The sequence below is a fragment of the Anarhichas minor genome, unplaced genomic scaffold, assembly GCF_050575085.1.
Source record: "Anarhichas minor isolate MPS153535 unplaced genomic scaffold, ASM5057508v1 ptg000136l, whole genome shotgun sequence".
NCBI lineage: Eukaryota > Metazoa > Chordata > Actinopteri > Perciformes > Anarhichadidae > Anarhichas > Anarhichas minor.
Genome location: NW_027466582.1, coordinates 16,676,802 through 16,695,789, shown reverse-complemented (window position 1 = coordinate 16,695,789; position 18,988 = coordinate 16,676,802). Strand labels below are relative to the sequence as shown.

The 18,988-nt window shown below is 44.7% G+C and overlaps 25 non-coding genes across 25 annotated transcripts; all 25 read right to left on the bottom strand.

Moving 5' to 3' along the window:
• Positions 1 to 370: 370 nt before the first annotated feature.
• Positions 371 to 443, bottom strand: trnav-aac (transfer RNA valine (anticodon AAC)). The gene has a single exon. It is a non-coding gene; the product is annotated as a tRNA-Val (tRNA).
• Positions 444 to 1,052: 609 nt separating this feature from the next.
• trnav-cac (transfer RNA valine (anticodon CAC)) lies at positions 1,053 to 1,125 on the bottom strand. The gene has a single exon. It is a non-coding gene; the product is annotated as a tRNA-Val (tRNA).
• Positions 1,126 to 1,734: 609 nt separating this feature from the next.
• On the bottom strand, positions 1,735 to 1,807 carry trnav-cac (transfer RNA valine (anticodon CAC)). Its single transcript has one exon. It is a non-coding gene; the product is annotated as a tRNA-Val (tRNA).
• A 618-nt stretch (positions 1,808 to 2,425) lies between these two features.
• On the bottom strand, positions 2,426 to 2,498 carry trnav-aac (transfer RNA valine (anticodon AAC)). Its single transcript has one exon. It is a non-coding gene; the product is annotated as a tRNA-Val (tRNA).
• A 609-nt stretch (positions 2,499 to 3,107) lies between these two features.
• On the bottom strand, positions 3,108 to 3,180 carry trnav-aac (transfer RNA valine (anticodon AAC)). Its single transcript has one exon. It is a non-coding gene; the product is annotated as a tRNA-Val (tRNA).
• Positions 3,181 to 4,480: 1,300 nt separating this feature from the next.
• Positions 4,481 to 4,553, bottom strand: trnav-aac (transfer RNA valine (anticodon AAC)). Its single transcript has one exon. It is a non-coding gene; the product is annotated as a tRNA-Val (tRNA).
• Positions 4,554 to 5,162: 609 nt separating this feature from the next.
• trnav-cac (transfer RNA valine (anticodon CAC)) lies at positions 5,163 to 5,235 on the bottom strand. Its single transcript has one exon. It is a non-coding gene; the product is annotated as a tRNA-Val (tRNA).
• Positions 5,236 to 5,844: 609 nt separating this feature from the next.
• trnav-aac (transfer RNA valine (anticodon AAC)) lies at positions 5,845 to 5,917 on the bottom strand. Its single transcript has one exon. It is a non-coding gene; the product is annotated as a tRNA-Val (tRNA).
• Positions 5,918 to 6,526: 609 nt separating this feature from the next.
• On the bottom strand, positions 6,527 to 6,599 carry trnav-cac (transfer RNA valine (anticodon CAC)). The gene has a single exon. It is a non-coding gene; the product is annotated as a tRNA-Val (tRNA).
• A 610-nt stretch (positions 6,600 to 7,209) lies between these two features.
• trnav-cac (transfer RNA valine (anticodon CAC)) lies at positions 7,210 to 7,282 on the bottom strand. Its single transcript has one exon. It is a non-coding gene; the product is annotated as a tRNA-Val (tRNA).
• A 610-nt stretch (positions 7,283 to 7,892) lies between these two features.
• On the bottom strand, positions 7,893 to 7,965 carry trnav-aac (transfer RNA valine (anticodon AAC)). The gene has a single exon. It is a non-coding gene; the product is annotated as a tRNA-Val (tRNA).
• Positions 7,966 to 8,582: 617 nt separating this feature from the next.
• trnav-aac (transfer RNA valine (anticodon AAC)) lies at positions 8,583 to 8,655 on the bottom strand. The gene has a single exon. It is a non-coding gene; the product is annotated as a tRNA-Val (tRNA).
• A 1,288-nt stretch (positions 8,656 to 9,943) lies between these two features.
• On the bottom strand, positions 9,944 to 10,016 carry trnav-aac (transfer RNA valine (anticodon AAC)). Its single transcript has one exon. It is a non-coding gene; the product is annotated as a tRNA-Val (tRNA).
• A 609-nt stretch (positions 10,017 to 10,625) lies between these two features.
• On the bottom strand, positions 10,626 to 10,698 carry trnav-cac (transfer RNA valine (anticodon CAC)). Its single transcript has one exon. It is a non-coding gene; the product is annotated as a tRNA-Val (tRNA).
• Positions 10,699 to 11,316: 618 nt separating this feature from the next.
• Positions 11,317 to 11,389, bottom strand: trnav-aac (transfer RNA valine (anticodon AAC)). Its single transcript has one exon. It is a non-coding gene; the product is annotated as a tRNA-Val (tRNA).
• Positions 11,390 to 12,007: 618 nt separating this feature from the next.
• On the bottom strand, positions 12,008 to 12,080 carry trnav-aac (transfer RNA valine (anticodon AAC)). The gene has a single exon. It is a non-coding gene; the product is annotated as a tRNA-Val (tRNA).
• A 618-nt stretch (positions 12,081 to 12,698) lies between these two features.
• trnav-cac (transfer RNA valine (anticodon CAC)) lies at positions 12,699 to 12,771 on the bottom strand. Its single transcript has one exon. It is a non-coding gene; the product is annotated as a tRNA-Val (tRNA).
• A 617-nt stretch (positions 12,772 to 13,388) lies between these two features.
• Positions 13,389 to 13,461, bottom strand: trnav-aac (transfer RNA valine (anticodon AAC)). Its single transcript has one exon. It is a non-coding gene; the product is annotated as a tRNA-Val (tRNA).
• Positions 13,462 to 14,076: 615 nt separating this feature from the next.
• trnav-cac (transfer RNA valine (anticodon CAC)) lies at positions 14,077 to 14,149 on the bottom strand. Its single transcript has one exon. It is a non-coding gene; the product is annotated as a tRNA-Val (tRNA).
• A 606-nt stretch (positions 14,150 to 14,755) lies between these two features.
• Positions 14,756 to 14,828, bottom strand: trnav-aac (transfer RNA valine (anticodon AAC)). The gene has a single exon. It is a non-coding gene; the product is annotated as a tRNA-Val (tRNA).
• Positions 14,829 to 15,437: 609 nt separating this feature from the next.
• Positions 15,438 to 15,510, bottom strand: trnav-aac (transfer RNA valine (anticodon AAC)). Its single transcript has one exon. It is a non-coding gene; the product is annotated as a tRNA-Val (tRNA).
• Positions 15,511 to 16,798: 1,288 nt separating this feature from the next.
• Positions 16,799 to 16,871, bottom strand: trnav-aac (transfer RNA valine (anticodon AAC)). Its single transcript has one exon. It is a non-coding gene; the product is annotated as a tRNA-Val (tRNA).
• Positions 16,872 to 17,486: 615 nt separating this feature from the next.
• On the bottom strand, positions 17,487 to 17,559 carry trnav-cac (transfer RNA valine (anticodon CAC)). Its single transcript has one exon. It is a non-coding gene; the product is annotated as a tRNA-Val (tRNA).
• A 609-nt stretch (positions 17,560 to 18,168) lies between these two features.
• trnav-cac (transfer RNA valine (anticodon CAC)) lies at positions 18,169 to 18,241 on the bottom strand. Its single transcript has one exon. It is a non-coding gene; the product is annotated as a tRNA-Val (tRNA).
• Positions 18,242 to 18,847: 606 nt separating this feature from the next.
• trnav-aac (transfer RNA valine (anticodon AAC)) lies at positions 18,848 to 18,920 on the bottom strand. Its single transcript has one exon. It is a non-coding gene; the product is annotated as a tRNA-Val (tRNA).
• Between the last annotated feature and the right edge of the window lie 68 nt (positions 18,921 to 18,988).

Genomic DNA, 18,988 nt, shown 5'->3' with positions numbered 1-18,988 from the left:
GCTATTAGCACAGTCCTCGTTAGTATAGTGGATAGTATCTCCACTTGTCACGCCGAAGAACAGGGTTCGATTCCCTGACGGGGAGTTTTCTACCAATTGCTAATAAGACAACAGAGACGATACATATTGAGCATGTTTCTGCTGTCAGAGACAGCTTCACATTGACGATATGATCCTCTACCTCGGCATGCATGCACATCAGAATGGAAAATTCTGCTTCTTTTCATCCAGTTTGCTGGGAACGCTAGTCAGAACACTTTGATTGTGTGGAGGAAAAGCCAACCCTGGGGCAGTTGTACTTCTTATCCAGTTTCGGACAATTCCACTAAGTAGAGTTTTATTTTATGGAGTAAGCAGGAACAAAGAATACTGTTTCCGCCCAGTTTCGAACGGGGGACCTTTCGCGTGTTAGGCGAACGTGATAACCACTACACTACGGAAACTGCTGAAGATGACTATTGTGCACGTGCCCAGGCTCAATGCACCATTCACACTTGACTGCAACCATTTCAGATGCCAGACAACATGATTTCCGAATGGATTCAGTCACAGCTGCTGTGTCATTGAGTGACAGTAAATGTCTACTACACTTAAAGCCTCCCCTGTATAGCTCCAAGAATTCCCTTCATAGGCCGGAACAGCGGCACTTTTTTTTATTTAGCCAAAAATGCTATTAGCACAGTCCTCGTTAGTATAGTGGATAGTATCTCCGCTTGTCACGCCGAAGAACAGGGTTCGATTCCCTGACGGGGAGTTTTCTACCAATTGCTAATAAGACAACAGCCATTTAACACAGAGACTATACATATTGAGCATGTTTCTGCTGTCAGAGACAGCTTCACATTGACGATATGATCCTCTACCTCGGCATGCATGCACATCAGAATGGAAAATTCTGCTTCTTTTCATCCAGTTTGCTGGGAACGCTAGTCAGAACACTTTGATTGTGTGGAGGAAAAGCCAACCCTGGGGCAGTTGTACTTCTTATCCAGTTTCTGACAATTCCACTAAGTAGAGTTTTATTTTGTGGAGTAAGCAGGAACAAAGAATACTGTTTCCGCCCAGTTTCGAACAGGGGACCTTTCGCGTGTGAAGCGAACGTGATAACCACTACACTACGGAAACTGCTGAAGATGACTTTTATGCACGTGCCCAGGCTCAATGCACCATTCACACTTGACTGCAAACATTTCAGATGCCAGACAACATGATTTCCGAATGGATTCAGTCACAGCTGCTGTGTCATTGAGTGACAGTAAATGTCTACTACACTTAAAGCCTCCCCTGTATAGCTCCAAGAATTCCCTTCATAGGCCGGAACAACGGCACTTTTTTTTATTTAGCCAAAAATGCTACTAGCGCAGTCCTCGTTAGTATAGTGGATAGTATCGCCGCTTGTCACGCGGAAGACCAGGGTTCGATTCCCTGACGGGGAGTTTTCTACCAATTGCTAATAAGACAACAGCCATTTAACACAGAGACGATACATATTGAGCATGTTTCTGCTGTCAGAGACAGCTTCACATTGACGATATGATCCTCTACCTCGGCATGCATGCACATCAGAATGGAAAATTCTGCTTCTTTTCATCCAGTTTGCTGGGAACGCTAGTCAGAACACTATGATTGTGTGGAGGAAAAGCCAACCCTGGGGCAGTTGTACTTCTTATCCAGTTTCGGACAATTCCACTAAGTAGAGTTTTATTTTGTGGAGTAAGCAGGAACAAAGAATACTGTTTCCGCCCAGTTTCGAACAGGGGACCTTTCGCGTGTGAAGCAAACGTGATAACCACTACACTACGGAAACTGCTGAAGATGACTTTTATGCACGTGCCCAGGCTCAATGCACCATTCACACTTGACTGCAAACATTTCAGATGCCAGACAACATGATTTCCGAATGGATTCAGTCACAGCTGCTGTGTCATTGAGTGACAGTAAATGTCTACTACACTTAAAGCCTCCCCTGTATAGCTCCAAGAATTCCCTTCATAGGCCGGAACAACGGCACTTTTTTTTTATTTAGCCAAAAATGCTACTAGCGCAGTCCTCGTTAGTATAGTCGATAGTATCTCCGCTTGTCACGCGGAAGACCAGGGTTCGATTCCCTGACGGGGAGTTTTCTACCAATTGCTAATAAGACAACAGCCATTTAACACAGAGACGATACATATTGAGCATGTTTCTGCTGTCAGAGACAGCTTCACATTGACGATATGATCCTCTACCTCGGCATGCATGAAAGGTTGCACATCAGAATGGAAAATTCTGCTTCTTTTCATCCAGTTTGCTGGGAACGCTAGTCAGAACACTTTGATTGTGTGGAGGAAAAGCCAACCCTGGGGCAGTTGTACTTCTTATCCAGTTTCGGACAATTCCACTAAGTAGAGTTTTATTTTGTGGAGTAAGCAGGAACAAAGAATACTGTTTCCGCCCAGTTTCGAACGGGGGACCTTTCGCGTGTTAGGCGAACGTGATAACCACTACACTACGGAAACTGCTGAAGATGACTATTGTGCACGTGCCCAGGCTCAATGCACCATTCACACTTGACTGCAACCATTTCAGATGCCAGACAACATGATTTCCGAATGGATTCAGTCACAGCTGCTGTGTCATTGAGTGACAGTAAATGTCTACTACACTTAAAGCCTCCCCTGTATAGCTCCAAGAATTCCCTTCATAGGCCGGAACAGCGGCACTTTTTTTTATTTAGCCAAAAATGCTATTAGCACAGTCCTCGTTAGTATAGTGGATAGTATCTCCGCTTGTCACGCCGAAGAACAGGGTTCGATTCCCTGACGGGGAGTTTTCTACCAATTGCTAATAAGACAACAGCCATTTAACACAGAGACGATACATATTGAGCATGTTTCTGCTGTCAGAGACAGCTTCACATTGACGATATGATCCTCTACCTCGGCATGCATGCACATCAGAATGGAAAATTCTGCTTCTTTTCATCCAGTTTGCTGGGAACGCTAGTCAGAACACTTTGATTGTGTGGAGGAAAAGCCAACCCTGGGGCAGTTGTACTTCTTATCCAGTTTCGGACAATTCCACTAAGTAGAGTTTTATTTTATGGAGTAAGCAGGAACAAAGAATACTGTTTCCACCCAGTTTCGAACGGGGGACCTTTCGCGTGTTAGGCGAACGTGATAACCACTACACTACGGAAACTGCTGAAGATGACTATTGTGCACGTGCCCAGGCTCAATGCACCATTCACACTTGACTGCAACCATTTCAGATGCCAGACAACATGATTTCCGAATGGATTCAGTCACAGCTGCTGTGTCATTGAGTGACAGTAAATGTCTACTACACTTAAAGCCTCCCCTGTATAGCTCCAAGAATTCCCTTCATAGGCCGGAACAACGGCACTTTTTTTTTATTTAGCCAAAAATGCTACTAGAGCAGTCCTCGTTAGTATAGTGGATAGTATCTCCGCTTGTCACGCGGAAGACTAGGGTTCGATTCCCTGACGGGGAGTTTTCTACCAGTTGCTAGTAAGACAACAGCCATTTAACACAGAGATGATACATATTGAGCATGTTTCTGCTGTCAGAGACAGCTTCACATTGACGATATGATCCTCTACCTCGGCATGCATGCACATCAGAATGGAAAATTCTGCTTCTTTTCATCCAGTTTGCTGGGAACGCTAGTCAGAACACTTTGATTGTGTGGAGGAAAAGCCAACCCTGGGGCAGTTGTACTTCTTATCCAGTTTCGGACAATTCCACTAAGTAGAGTTTTATTTTGTGGAGTAAGCAGGAACAAAGAATACTGTTTCCGCCCAGATTCGAACGGGGGACCTTTCCCGTGTTAGTCGAACGTGATAACCACTACACTACGGAAACTGCTGAAGATGACTATTGTGCACGTGCCCAGGCTCATTGCACCATTCACACTTGACTGCAACCATTTCAGATGCCAGACAACATGATTTCCGAATGGATTCAGTCACAGCTGCTGTGTCATTGAGTGACAGTAAATGTCTACTACACTTAAAGCCTCCCCTGTATAGCTCCAAGAATTCCCTTCATAGGCCGGAACAGCGGCACTTTTTTTTATTTAGCCAAAAATGCTATTAGCACAGTCCTCGTTAGTATAGTGGATAGTATCTCCGCTTGTCACGTGGAAGAACAGGGTTCGATTCCCTGACGGGGAGTTTTCTACCAATTGCTAATAAGACAACAGCCATTTAACACAGAGACGATACATATTGAGCATGTTTCTGCTGTCAGAGACAGCTTCACATTGACGATATGATCCTCTACCTCGGCATGCATGAAAGGTTGCACATCAGAATGGAAAATTCTGCTTCTTTTCATCCAGTTTGCTGGGAACGCTAGTCAGAACACTTTGATTGTGTGGAGGAAAAGCCAACCCTGGGGCAGTTGTACTTCTTTTCCAGTTTCGGACAATTCCACTAAGTAGAGTTTTATTTTATGGAGTAAGCAGGAACAAAGAATACTGTTTCCGCCCAGTTTCGAACGGGGGACCTTTCGCGTGTTAGGCGAACGTGATAACCACTACACTACGGAAACTGCTGAAGATGACTATTGTGCACGTGCCCAGGCTCAATGCACCATTCACACTTGACTGCAACCATTTCAGATGCCAGACAACATGATTTCCGAATGGATTCAGTCACAGCTGCTGTGTCATTGAGTGACAGTAAATGTCTACTACACTTAAAGCCTCCCCTGTATAGCTCCAAGAATTCCCTTCATAGGCCGGAACAGCGGCACTTTTTTTTATTTAGCCAAAAATGCTATTAGCACAGTCCTCGTTAGTATAGTGGATAGTATCTCCGCTTGTCATGCGGAAGAACAGGGTTCGATTCCCTGACGGGGAGTTTTCTACCAATTGCTAATAAGACAACAGCCATTTAACACAGAGACGATACATATTGAGCATGTTTCTGCTGTCAGAGACAGCTTCACATTGACGATATGATCCTCTACCTCGGCATGCATGCACATCAGAATGGAAAATTCTGCTTCTTTTCATCCAGTTTGCTGGGAACGCTAGTCAGAACACTTTGATTGTGTGGAGGAAAAGCCAACCCTGTGGCAGTTGTACTTCTTATCCAGTTTCTGACAATTCCACTAAGTAGAGTTTTATTTTGTGGAGTAAGCAGGAACAAAGAATACTGTTTCCGCCCAGTTTCGAACAGGGGACCTTTCGCATGTGAAGCGAACGTGATAACCACTACACTACGGAAACTGCTGAAGATGACTTTTATGCACGTGCCCAGGCTCAATGCACCATTCACACTTGACTGCAAACATTTCAGATGCCAGACAACATGATTTCCGAATGGATTCAGTCACAGCTGCTGTGTCATTGAGTGACAGTAAATGTCTACTACACTTAAAGCCTCCCCTGTATAGCTCCAAGAATTCCCTTCATAGGCCGGAACAGCGGCACTTTTTTTTATTTAGCCAAAAATGCTATTAGCACAGTCCTCGTTAGTATAGTGGATAGTATCTCCGCTTGTCATGCGGAAGAACAGGGTTCGATTCCCTGACGGGGAGTTTTCTACCAATTGCTAATAAGACAACAGCCATTTAACACAGAGACGATACATATTGAGCATGTTTCTGCTGTCAGAGACAGCTTCACATTGACGATATGATCCTCTACCTCGGCATGCATGCACATCAGAATGGAAAATTCTGCTTCTTTTCATCCAGTTTGCTGGGAACGCTAGTCAGAACACTTTGATTGTGTGGAGGAAAAGCCAACCCTGGGGCAGTTGTACTTCTTATCCAGTTTCGGACAATTCCACTAAGTAGAGTTTTATTTTATGGAGTAAGCAGGAACAAAGAATACTGTTTCCGCCCAGTTTCGAACGGGGGACCTTTCGCGTGTTAGGCGAACGTGATAACCACTACACTACGGAAACTGCTGAAGATGACTATTGTGCACGTGCCCAGGCTCAATGCACCATTCACACTTGACTGCAACCATTTCAGATGCCAGACAACATGATTTCCGAATGGATTCAGTCACAGCTGCTGTGTCATTGAGTGACAGTAAATGTCTACTACACTTAAAGCCTCCCCTGTATAGCTCCAAGAATTCCCTTCATAGGCCGGAACAGCGGCACTTTTTTTTATTTAGCCAAAAATGCTATTAGCACAGTCCTCGTTAGTATAGTGGATAGTATCTCCGCTTGTCACGCCGAAGAACAGGGTTCGATTCCCTGACGGGGAGTTTTCTACCAATTGCTAATAAGACAACAGCCATTTAACACAGAGACGATACATATTGAGCATGTTTCTGCTGTCAGAGACAGCTTCACATTGACGATATGATCCTCTACCTCGGCATGCATGCACATCAGAATGGAAAATTCTGCTTCTTTTCATCCAGTTTGCTGGGAACGCTAGTCAGAACACTTTGATTGTGTGGAGGAAAAGCCAACCCTGGGGCAGTTGTACTTCTTATCCAGTTTCTGACAATTCCACTAAGTAGAGTTTTATTTTGTGGAGTAAGCAGGAACAAAGAATACTGTTTCCGCCCAGTTTCGAACAGGGGACCTTTCGCGTGTGAAGCGAACGTGATAACCACTACACTACGGAAACTGCTGAAGATGACTTTTATGCACGTGCCCAGGCTCAATGCACCATTCACACTTGACTGCAAACATTTCAGATGCCAGACAACATGATTTCCGAATGGATTCAGTCACAGCTGCTGTGTCATTGAGTGACAGTAAATGTCTACTACACTTAAAGCCTCCCCTGTATAGCTCCAAGAATTCCCTTCATAGGCCGGAACAACGGCACTTTTTTTTTATTTAGCCAAAAATGCTACTAGCGCAGTCCTCGTTAGTATAGTGGATAGTATCTCCGCTTGTCACGCGGAAGACCAGGGTTCGATTCCCTGACGGGGAGTTTTCTACCAATTGCTAATAAGACAACAGCCATTTAACACAGAGACGATACATATTGAGCATGTTTCTGCTGTCAGAGACAGCTTCACATTGACGATATGATCCTCTACCTCGGCATGCATGCACATCAGAATGGAAAATTCTGCTTCTTTTCATCCAGTTTGCTGGGAACGCTAGTCAGAACACTATGATTGTGTGGAGGAAAAGCCAACCCTGGGGCAGTTGTACTTCTTATCCAGTTTCGGACAATTCCACTAAGTAGAGTTTTATTTTGTGGAGTAAGCAGGAACAAAGAATACTGTTTCCGCCCAGTTTCGAACAGGGGACCTTTCGCGTGTGAAGCGAACGTGATAACCACTACACTACGGAAACTGCTGAAGATGACTTTTATGCACGTGCCCAGGCTCAATGCACCATTCACACTTGACTGCAAACATTTCAGATGCCAGACAACATGATTTCCGAATGGATTCAGTCACAGCTGCTGTGTCATTGAGTGACAGTAAATGTCTACTACACTTAAAGCCTCCCCTGTATAGCTCCAAGAATTCCCTTCATAGGCCGGAACAACGGCACTTTTTTTTTATTTAGCCAAAAATGCTACTAGCGCAGTCCTCGTTAGTATAGTGGATAGTATCTCCGCTTGTCACGCGGAAGACCAGGGTTCGATTCCCTGACGGGGAGTTTTCTACCAATTGCTAATAAGACAACAGCCATTTAACACAGAGACGATACATATTGAGCATGTTTCTGCTGTCAGAGACAGCTTCACATTGACGATATGATCCTCTACCTCGGCATGCATGCACATCAGAATGGAAAATTCTGCTTCTTTTCATCCAGTTTGCTGGGAACGCTAGTCAGAACACTTTGATTGTGTGGAGGAAAAGCCAACCCTGGGGCAGTTGTACTTCTTATCCAGTTTCGGACAATTCCACTAAGTAGAGTTTTATTTTGTGGAGTAAGCAGGAACAAAGAATACTGTTTCCGCCCAGTTTCGAACGGGGGACCTTTCGCGTGTTAGGCGAACGTGATAACCACTACACTACGGAAACTGCTGAAGATGACTATTGTGCACGTGCCCAGGCTCAATGCACCATTCACACTTGACTGCAACCATTTCAGATGCCAGACAACATGATTTCCGAATGGATTCAGTCACAGCTGCTGTGTCATTGAGTGACAGTAAATGTCTACTTCACTTAAAGCCTCCCCTGTATAGCTCCAAGAATTCCCTTCATAGGCCGGAACAGCGGCACTTTTTTTTATTTAGCCAAAAATGCTACTAGCGCAGTCCTCGTTAGTATAGTGGATAGTATCTCCGCTTGTCACGCGGAAGACCAGGGTTCGATTCCCTGACGGGGAGTTTTCTACCAGTTGTTAGTAAGACAACAGCCATTTAACACAGAAACGATACATATTGAGCATGTTCCTGCTGTCAGAGACAGCTTCACATTGACGATATGATCCTCTACCTCGGCATGCATGAAAGGTTGCACATCAGAATGGAAAATTCTGCTTCTTTTCATCCAGTTTGCTGGGAACGCTAGTCAGAACACTTTGATTGTGTGGAGGAAAAGCCAACCCTGGGGCAGTTGTACTTCTTATCCAGTTTCGGACAATTCCACTAAGTAGAGTTTTATTGTGTGGAGTAAGCAGGAACAAAGAATACTGTTTCCGCCCAGTTTCGAACAGGGGACCTTTCGCGTGTTAGGCTAACGTGATAACCACTACACTACGGAAACTGCTGAAGATGACTATTGTGCACGTGCCCAGGCTCAATGCACCATTCACACTTGACTGCAACCATTTCAGATGCCAGACAACATGATTTCCGAATGGATTCAGTCACAGCTGCTGTGTCATTGAGTGACAGTAAATGTATACTACACTTAAAGCCTCCCCTGTATAGCTCCAAGAATTCCCTTCATAGGCCGGAACAGCGGCACTTTTTTTTATTTAGCCAAAAATGCTATTAGCACAGTCCTCGTTAGTATAGTGGATAGTATCTCCGCTTGTCACGCGGAAGACCAGGGTTCGATTCCCTGACGGGGAGTTTTCTACCAATTGCTAATAAGACAACAGCCATTTAACACAGAGACGATACATATTGAGCATGTTTCTGCTGTCAGAGACAGCTTCACATTGACGATATGATCCTCTACCTCGGCATGCATGCACATCAGAATGGAAAATTCTGCTTCTTTTCATCCAGTTTGCTGGGAACGCTAGTCAGAACACTTTGACTGTGTGGAGGAAAAGCCAACCCTGGGGCAGTTGTACTTATCCAGTTTCGGACAATTCCACTAAGTAGAGTTTTATTTTGTGGAGTAAGCAGGAACAAAGAATACTGTTTCCGCCCAGTTTCGAACAGGGGACCTTTCCCGTGTGAAGCGAACGTGATAACCACTACACTACGGAAACTGCTGAAGATGACTATTGTGCACGTGCCCAGGCTCAATGCACCATTCACACTTGACTGCAACCATTTCAGATGCCAGACAACATGATTTCCGAATGGATTCAGTCACAGCTGCTGTGTCATTGAGTGACAGTAAATGTCTACTTCACTTAAAGCCTCCCCTGTATAGCTCCAAGAATTCCCTTCATAGGCCGGAACAGCGGCACTTTTTTTTATTTAGCCAAAAATGATATTAGCACAGTCCTCGTTAGTATAGTGGATAGTATCTCCACTTGTCACGCGGAAGACCAGGGTTCGATTCCCTGACGGGGAGTTTTCTACCAGTTGCTAGTAAGACAACAGCCATTTAACACAGAGACGATACATATTGAGCATGTTTCTGCTGTCAGAGACAGCTTCACATTGACGATATGATCCTCTACCTCGGCATGCATGCACATCAGAATGGAAAATTCTGCTTCTTTTCATCCAGTTTGCTGGGAACGCTAGTCAGAACACTTTGATTGTGTGGAGGAAAAGCCAACCCTGGGGCAGTTGTACTTCTTATCCAGTTTCGGACAATTCCACTAAGTAGAGTTTTATTTTGTGGAGTAAGCAGGAACAAAGAATACTGTTTCCGCCCAGTTTCAAACGGGGGACCTTTCGCGTGTTAGGCGAACGTGATAACCACTACACTACGGAAACTGCTGAAGATGACTATTGTGCACGTGCCCAGGCTCAATGCACCATTCACACTTGACTGCAACCATTTCAGATGCCAGACAACATGATTTCCGAATGGATTCAGTCACAGCTGCTGTGTCATTGAGTGACAGTAAATGTCTACTACACTTAAAGCCTCCCCTGTATAGCTCCAAGAATTCCCTTCATAGGCCGGAACAGCGGCACTTTTTTTTATTTAGCCAAAAATGCTATTAGCACAGTCCTCGTTAGTATAGTGGATAGTATCTCCGCTTGTCACGCGGAAGAACAGTGTTCGATTCCCTGACGGGGAGTTTTCTACCAATTGCTAATAAGACAACAGCCATTTAACACAGAGACGATACATATTGAGCATATTTCTGCTGTCAGAGACAGCTTCACATTGACGATATGATCCTCTACCTCGGCATGCATGCACATCAGAATGGAAAATTCTGCTTCTTTTCATCCAGTTTGCTGGGAACGCTAGTCAGAACACTTTGATTGTGTGGAGGAAAAGCCAACCCTGGGGCAGTTGTACTTCTTATCCAGTTTCTGACAATTCCACTAAGTAGAGTTTTATTGTGTGGAGTAAGCAGGAACAAAGAATACTGTTTCCGCCCAGTTTCGAACAGGGGACCTTTCGCGTGTGAAGCGAACGTGATAACCACTACACTACGGAAACTGCTGAAAATGACTTTTATGCACGTGCCCAGGCTCAATGCACCATTCACACTTGACTGCAACCATTTCAGATGCCAGACAACATGATTTCCGAATGGATTCAGTCACAGCTGCTGTGTCATTGAGTGACAGTAAATGTCTACTTCACTTAAAGCCTCCCCTGTATAGCTCCAAGAATTCCCTTCATAGGCCGGAACAACGGCACTTTTTTTTTATTTAGCCAAAAATGCTACTAGCGCAGTCCTCGTTAGTATAGTGGATAGTATCTCCGCTTGTCACGCGGAAGACCAGGGTTCCATTCCCTGACGGGGAGTTTTCTACCAGTTGCGTGTAAGACAACAGCCATTTAACACAGAGACGATACATATTGAGAATGTTCCTGCTGTCAGAGACAGCTTCACATTGACGATATGATCCTCTACCTCGGCATGCATGAAAGGTTGCACATCAGAATGGAAAATTCTGCTTCTTTTCATCCAGTTTGCTGGGAACGCTAGTCAGAACACTTTGATTGTGTGGAGGAAAAGCCAACCCTGTGGCAGTTGTACTTCTTATCCAGTTTCGGACAATTCCACTAAGTAGAGTTTTATTGTGTGGAGTAAGCAGGAACAAAGAATACTGTTTCCGCCCAGTTTCGAACAGGGGACCTTTCGCGTGTTAGGCGAACGTGATAACCACTACACTACGGAAACTGCTGAAGATGACTATTGTGCACGTGCCCAGGCTCAATGCACCATTCACACTTGACTGCAAACATTTCAGATGCCAGACAATATGATTTCCGAATGGATTCAGTCACAGCTGCCGTGTCATTGAGTGACAGTAAATGTCTACTTCACTTAAAGCCTCCCCTGTATAGCTCCAAGAATTCCCTTCATAGGCCGGAACAACGGCACTTTTTTTTTATTTAGCCAAAAATGCTACTAGCGCTGTCCTCGTTAGTATAGTGGATAGTATCTCCGCTTGTCATGCGGAAGACTAGGGTTCGATTCCCTGACGGGGAGATTTCTACCAGTTGCTAGTAAGACAACAGCCATTTAACACAGAGACGATACATATTGAGCATGTTTCTGCTGTCAGAGACAGCTTCACATTGACGATATAATCCTCTACCTCGGCATGCATGAAAGGTTGCACATCAGAATGGAAAATTCTGCTTCTTTTCATCCAGTTTGCTGGGAACGCTAGTCAGAACACTTTGATTGTGTGGAGGAAAAGCCAACCCTGTGGCAGTTGTACTTCTTATCCAGTTTCGGACAATTCCACTAAGTAGAGTTTTATTGTGTGGAGTAAGCAGGAACAAAGAATACTGTTTCCGCCCAGTTTCGAACAGGGGACCTTTCACGTGTTAGGCGAACGTGATAACCACTACACTACGGAAACTGCTGAAGATGACTATTGTGCACGTGCCCAGGCTCAATGCACCATTCACACTTGACTGCAAACATTTCAGATGCCAGACAACATGATTTCCGAATGGATTCAGTCACAGCTGCTGTGTCATTGAGTGACAGTAAATGTCTACTACACTTAAAGCCTCCCCTGTATAGCTCCAAGAATTCCCTTCATAGGCCGGAACAGCGGCACTTTTTTTTAATTTAGCCAAAAATGCTATTAGCACAGTCCTCGTTAGTATAGTGGATAGTATCTCCGCTTGTCACGCGGAAGACCAGGGTTCGATTCCCTGACGGGGAGATTTCTACCAGTTGCTAGTAAGACAACAGCCATTTAACACAGAGACGATACATATTGAGAATGTTCCTGCTGTCAGAGACAGCTTCACATTGACGATATGATCCTCTACCTCGGCATGCATGAAAGGTTGCACATCAGAATGGAAAATTCTGCTTCTTTTCATCCAGTTTGCTGGGAACGCTAGTCAGAACACTTTGATTGTGTGGAGGAAAAGCCAACCCTGTGGCAGTTGTACTTCTTATCCAGTTTCGGACAATTCCACTAAGTAGAGTTTTATTGTGTGGAGTAAGCAGGAACAAAGAATACTGTTTCCACCCAGTTTCGAACAGGGGACCTTTCGCGTGTGAAGCGAACGTGATAACCACTACACTACGGAAACTGCTGAAAATGACTTTCATGCACGTGCCCAGGCTCAATGCACCATTCACACTTGACTGCAACCATTTCAGATGCCAGACAACATGATTTCCGAATGGATTCAGTCACAGCTGCTGTGTCATTGAGTGACAGTAAATGTCTACTACACTTAAAGCCTCCCCTGTATAGCTCCAAGAATTCCCTTCATAGGCCGGAACAGCGGCACTTTTTTTTATTTAGCCAAAAATGCTATTAGCACAGTCCTCGTTAGTATAGTGGATAGTATCTCCGCTTGTCACGCGGAAGACCAGGGTTCGATTCCCTGACGGGGAGATTTCTACCAGTTGCTAGTAAGACAACAGCCATTTAACACAGAGACGATACATATTGAGCATGTTTCTGCTGTCAGAGACAGCTTCACATTGACGATATGATCCTCTACCTCGGCATGCATGAAAGGTTGCACATCAGAATGGAAAATTCTGCTTCTTTTTATCCAGTTTGCTGGGAACGCTAGTCAGAACACTTTGATTGTGTGGAGGAAAAGCCAACCCTGTGGCAGTTGTACTTCTTATCCAGTTTCGGACAATTCCACTAAGTAGAGTTTTATTGTGTGGAGTAAGCAGGAACAAAGAATACTGTTTCCGCCCAGTTTCGAACAGGGGACCTTTCGCGTGTTAGGCGAACGTGATAACCACTACACTACGGAAACTGCTGAAGATGACTATTGTGCACGTGCCCAGGCTCAATGCACCATTCACACTTGACTGCAAACATTTCAGATGCCAGACAACATGATTTCCGAATGGATTCAGTCACAGCTGCTGTGTCATTGAGTGACAGTAAATGTCTACTTCACTTAAAGCCTCCCCTGTATAGCTCCAAGAATTCCCTTCATAGGCCGGAACAACGGCACTTTTTTTTTATTTAGCCAAAAATGCTACTAGCGCTGTCCTCGTTAGTATAGTGGATAGTATCTCCGCTTGTCATGCGGAAGACTAGGGTTCGATTCCCTGACGGGGAGATTTCTACCAGTTGCTAGTAAGACAACAGCCATTTAACACAGAGACGATACATATTGAGCATGTTTCTGCTGTCAGAGACAGCTTCACATTGACGATATAATCCTCTACCTCGGCATGCATGAAAGGTTGCACATCAGAATGGAAAATTCTGCTTCTTTTCATCCAGTTTGCTGGGAACGCTAGTCAGAACACTTTGATTGTGTGGAGGAAAAGCCAACCCTGGGGCAGTTGTACTTATCCAGTTTCGGACAATTCCACTAAGTAGAGTTTTATTTTGTGGAGTAAGCAGGAACAAAGAATACTGTTTCCGCCCAGTTTCGAACAGGGGACCTTTCGCGTGTGAAGCGAACGTGATAACCACTACACTACGGAAACTGCTGAAGATGACTATTGTGCACGTGCCCAGGCTCAATGCACCATTCACACTTGACTGCAACCATTTCAGATGCCAGACAACATGATTTCCGAATGGATTCAGTCACAGCTGCTGTGTCATTGAGTGACAGTAAATGTATACTACACTTAAAGCCTCCCCTGTATAGCTCCAAGAATTCCCTTCATAGGCCGGAACAGCGGCACTTTTTTTTATTTAGCCAAAAATGCTATTAGCACAGTCCTCGTTAGTATAGTGGATAGTATCTCCGCTTGTCACGCGGAAGACCAGGGTTCGATTCCCTGACGGGGAGTTTTCTACCAATTGCTAATAAGACAACAGCCATTTAACACAGAGACGATACATATTGAGCATATTTCTGCTGTCAGAGACAGCTTCACATTGACGATATGATCCTCTACCTCGGCATGCATGCACATCAGAATGGAAAATTCTGCTTCTTTTCATCCAGTTTGCTGGGAACGCTAGTCAGAACACTTTGACTGTGTGGAGGAAAAGCCAACCCTGGGGCAGTTGTACTTATCCAGTTTCGGACAATTCCACTAAGTAGAGTTTTATTTTGTGGAGTAAGCAGGAACAAAGAATACTGTTTCCGCCCAGTTTCGAACGGGGGACCTTTCGCGTGTTAGGCGAACGTGATAACCACTACACTACGGAAACTGCTGAAGATGACTATTGTGCACGTGCCCAGGCTCAATGCACCATTCACACTTGACTGCAACCATTTCAGATGCCAGACAACATGATTTCCGAATGGATTCAGTCACAGCTGCTGTGTCATTGAGTGACAGTAAATGTCTACTTCACTTAAAGCCTCCCCTGTATAGCTCCAAGAATTCCCTTCATAGGCCGGAACAGCGGCACTTTTTTTTATTTAGCCAAAAATGCTATTAGCACAGTCCTCGTTAGTATAGTGGATAGTATCTCCGCTTGTCACGCGGAAGAACAGGGTTCGATTCCCTGACGGGGAGTTTTCTACCAATTGCTAATAAGACAACAGCCATTTAACACAGAGACGATACATATTGAGCATGTTTCTGCTGTCAGAGACAGCTTCACATTGACGATATGATCCTCTACCTCGGCATGCATGCACATCAGAATGGAAAATTCTGCTTCTTTTCATCCAGTTTGCTGGGAACGCTAGTCAGAACACTTTGATTGTGTGGAGGAAAAGCCAACCCTGGGGCAGTTGTACTTCTTATCCAGTTTCGGACAATTCCACTAAGTAGAGTTTTATTGTGTGGAGTAAGCAGGAACAAAGAATACTGTTTCCGCCCAGTTTCGAACAGGGGACCTTTCGCGTGTTAGGCTAACGTGATAACCACTACACTACGGAAACTGCTGAAGATGACTATTGTGCACGTGCCCAGGCTCAATGCACCATTCACACTTGACTGCAACCATTTCAGATGCCAGACAACATGATTTCCGAATGGATTCAGTCACAGCTGCTGTGTCATTGAGTGACAGTAAATGTATACTACACTTAAAGCCTCCCCTGTATAGCTCCAAGAATTCCCTTCATAGGCCGGAACAGCGGCACTTTTTTTTATTTAGCCAAAAATGCTATTAGCACAGTCCTCGTTAGTATAGTGGATAGTATCTCCGCTTGTCACGCGGAAGACCAGGGTTCGATTCCCTGACGGGGAGTTTTCTACCAATTGCTAATAAGACAACAGCCATTTAACACAGAGACGATACATATTGAGCATGTTTCTGCTGTCAGAGACAGCTTCACATTGACGATATGATCCTCTACCTCGGCATGCATGCACATCAGAATGGAAAATTCTGCTTCTTTTCATCCAGTTTGCTGGGAACGCTAGTCAGAACACTTTGACTGTGTGGAGGAAAAGCCAACCCTGGGGCAGTTGTACTTATCCAGTTTCGGACAATTCCACTAAGTAGAGTTTTATTTTGTGGAGTAAGCAGGAACAAAGAATACTGTTTCCGCCCAGTTTCGAACAGGGGACCTTTCCCGTGTGAAGCGAACGTGATAACCACTACACTACGGAAACTGCTGAAGATGACTATTGTGCACGTGCCCAGGCTCAATGCACCATTCACACTTGACTGCAACCATTTCAGATGCCAGACAACATGATTTCCGAATGGATTCAGTCACAGCTGCTGTGTCATTGAGTGACAGTAAATGTCTACTTCACTTAAAGCCTCCCCTGTATAGCTCCAAGAATTCCCTTCATAGGCCGGAACAGCGGCACTTTTTTTTATTTAGCCAAAAATGCTATTAGCACAGTCCTCGTTAGTATAGTGGATAGTATCTCCGCTTGTCACGCGGAAGAACAGGGTTCGATTCCCTGACGGGGAGTTTTCTACCAATTGCTAATAAGACAACAGCCATTTAACACAGAGACGATACATATTGAGCATGTTTCTGCTGTCAGAGACAGCTTCACATTGACGATATGATCCTCTACCTCGGCATGCATGCACATCAGAATGGAAAATTCTGCTTCTTTTCATCCAGTTTGCTGGGAACGCTAGTCAGAACACTTTGATTGTGTGGAGGAAAAGCCAACCCTGGGGCAGTTGTACTTCTTATCCAGTTTCGGACAATTCCACTAAGTAGAGTTTTATTTTGTGGAGTAAGCAGGAACAAAGAATACTGTTTCCGCCCAGTTTCGAACGGGGGACCTTTCGCGTGTTAGGCGAACGTGATAACCACTACACTACGGAAACTGCTGAAGATGACTATTGTGCACGTGCCCAGGCTCAATGCACCATTCACACTTGACTGCAACCATTTCAGATGCCAGACAACATGATTTCCGAATGGATTCAGTCACAGCTGCTGTGTCATTGAGTGACAGTAAATGTCTACTTCACTTAAAGCCTCCCCTGTATAGCTCCAAGAATTCCCTTCATAGGCCGGAACAACGGCACTTTTTTTTTATTTAGCCAAAAATGCTACTAGCGCTGTCCTCGTTAGTATAGTGGATAGTATCTCCGCTTGTCATGCGGAAGACTAGGGTTCGATTCCCTGACGGGGAGATTTCTACCAGTTGCTAGTAAGACAACAGCCATTTAACACAGAGACGATACATATTGAGCATGTTTCTGCTGTCAGAGACAGCTTCACATTGACGATATAATCCTCTACCTCGGCATGCATGAAAGGTTGCACATCAGAATGGAAAATTCTGCTTCTTTTCATCCAGTTTGCTGGGAACGCTAGTCAGAACACTTTGATTGTGTGGAGGAAAAGCCAACCCTGGGGCAGTTGTACTTATCCAGTTTCGGACAATTCCACTAAGTAGAGTTTTATTTTGTGGAGTAAGCAGGAACAAAGAATACTGTTTCCGCCCAGTTTCGAACAGGGGACCTTTCGCGTGTGAAGCGAACGTGATAACCATTACACTACGGAAACTGCTGAAGATGACTATTGTGCACGTGCCCAGGCTCAATGCACCATTCACACTTGACTGCAACCATTTCAGATGCCAGACAACATGATTTCCGAATGGATTCAGTCACAGCTGCTGTGTCATTGAGTGACAGTAAATGTATACTACACTTAAAGCCTCCCCTGTATAGCTCCAAGAATTCCCTTCATAGGCCGGAACAGCGGCACTTTTTTTTATTTAGCCAAAAATGCTATTAGCACAGTCCTCGTTAGTATAGTGGATAGTATCTCCGCTTGTCACGCGGAAGACCAGGGTTCGATTCCCTGACGGGGAGTTTTCTACCAATTGCTAATAAGACAACAGCCATTTAACACAGAGACGATACATATTGAGCATATTTCTACTGTCAGAGACAGCTTCACATTGACGATATGATCCTCTACCTCGGCATGCATGCACATCAGAATGGAAAATTCTGCTTCTTTTCATCCAGTTTGCTGGGAACGCTAGTCAGAACACTTTGATTGTGTGGAGGAAAAGCCAACCCTGGGGCAGTTGTACTTCTTATCCAGTTTCGGACAATTCCACTAAGTAGAGTTTTATTTTGTGGAGTAAGCAGGAACAAAGAATACTGTTTCCGCCCAGTTTCGAACGGGGGACCTTTCGCGTGTGAAGCAAACGTGATAACCACTACACTACGGAAACTGCTGAAGATGACTATTGTGCACGTGCCCAGGCTCAATGCACCATTCACACTTGACTGCAACCATTTCAGATGCCAGACAACATGATTTCCGAATGGATTCAGTCACAGCTGCTGTGTCATTGAGTGACAGTAAATGTATACTACACTTAAAGCCTCCCCTGTATAGCTCCAAGAATTCCCTTCATAGGCCGGAACAGCGGCACTTTTTTTTATTTAGCCAAAAATGCTATTAGCACAGTCCTCGTTAGTATAGTGGATAGTATCTCCGCTTGTCACGCGGAAGACCAGGGTTCGATTCCCTGACGGGGAGTTTTCTACCAATTGCTAATAAGACAACAGCCATTTAACACAGAGACGATACATATTGAGCATATTTCTGCTGTCAGAGACAGCTTCACATTGACGATATGATCCTCTACCTCGGCATGCATGCACATCAGAATGGAAAATTCTGCTTCTTTTCATCCAGTTTGCTGGGAACGCTAGTCAGAACACTTTGACTGTGTGGAGGAAAAGCCAACCCTGGGGCAGTTGTACTTATCCAGTTTCGGACAATTCCACTAAGTAGAGTTTTATTTTGTGGAGTAAGCAGGAACAAAGAATACTGTTTCCGCCCAGTTTCGAACGGGGGACCTTTCGCGTGTTAGGCGAACGTGATAACCACTACACTACGGAAACTGCTGAAGATGACTATTGTGCACGTGCCCAGGCTCAATGCACCATTCACACTTGACTGCAACCATTTC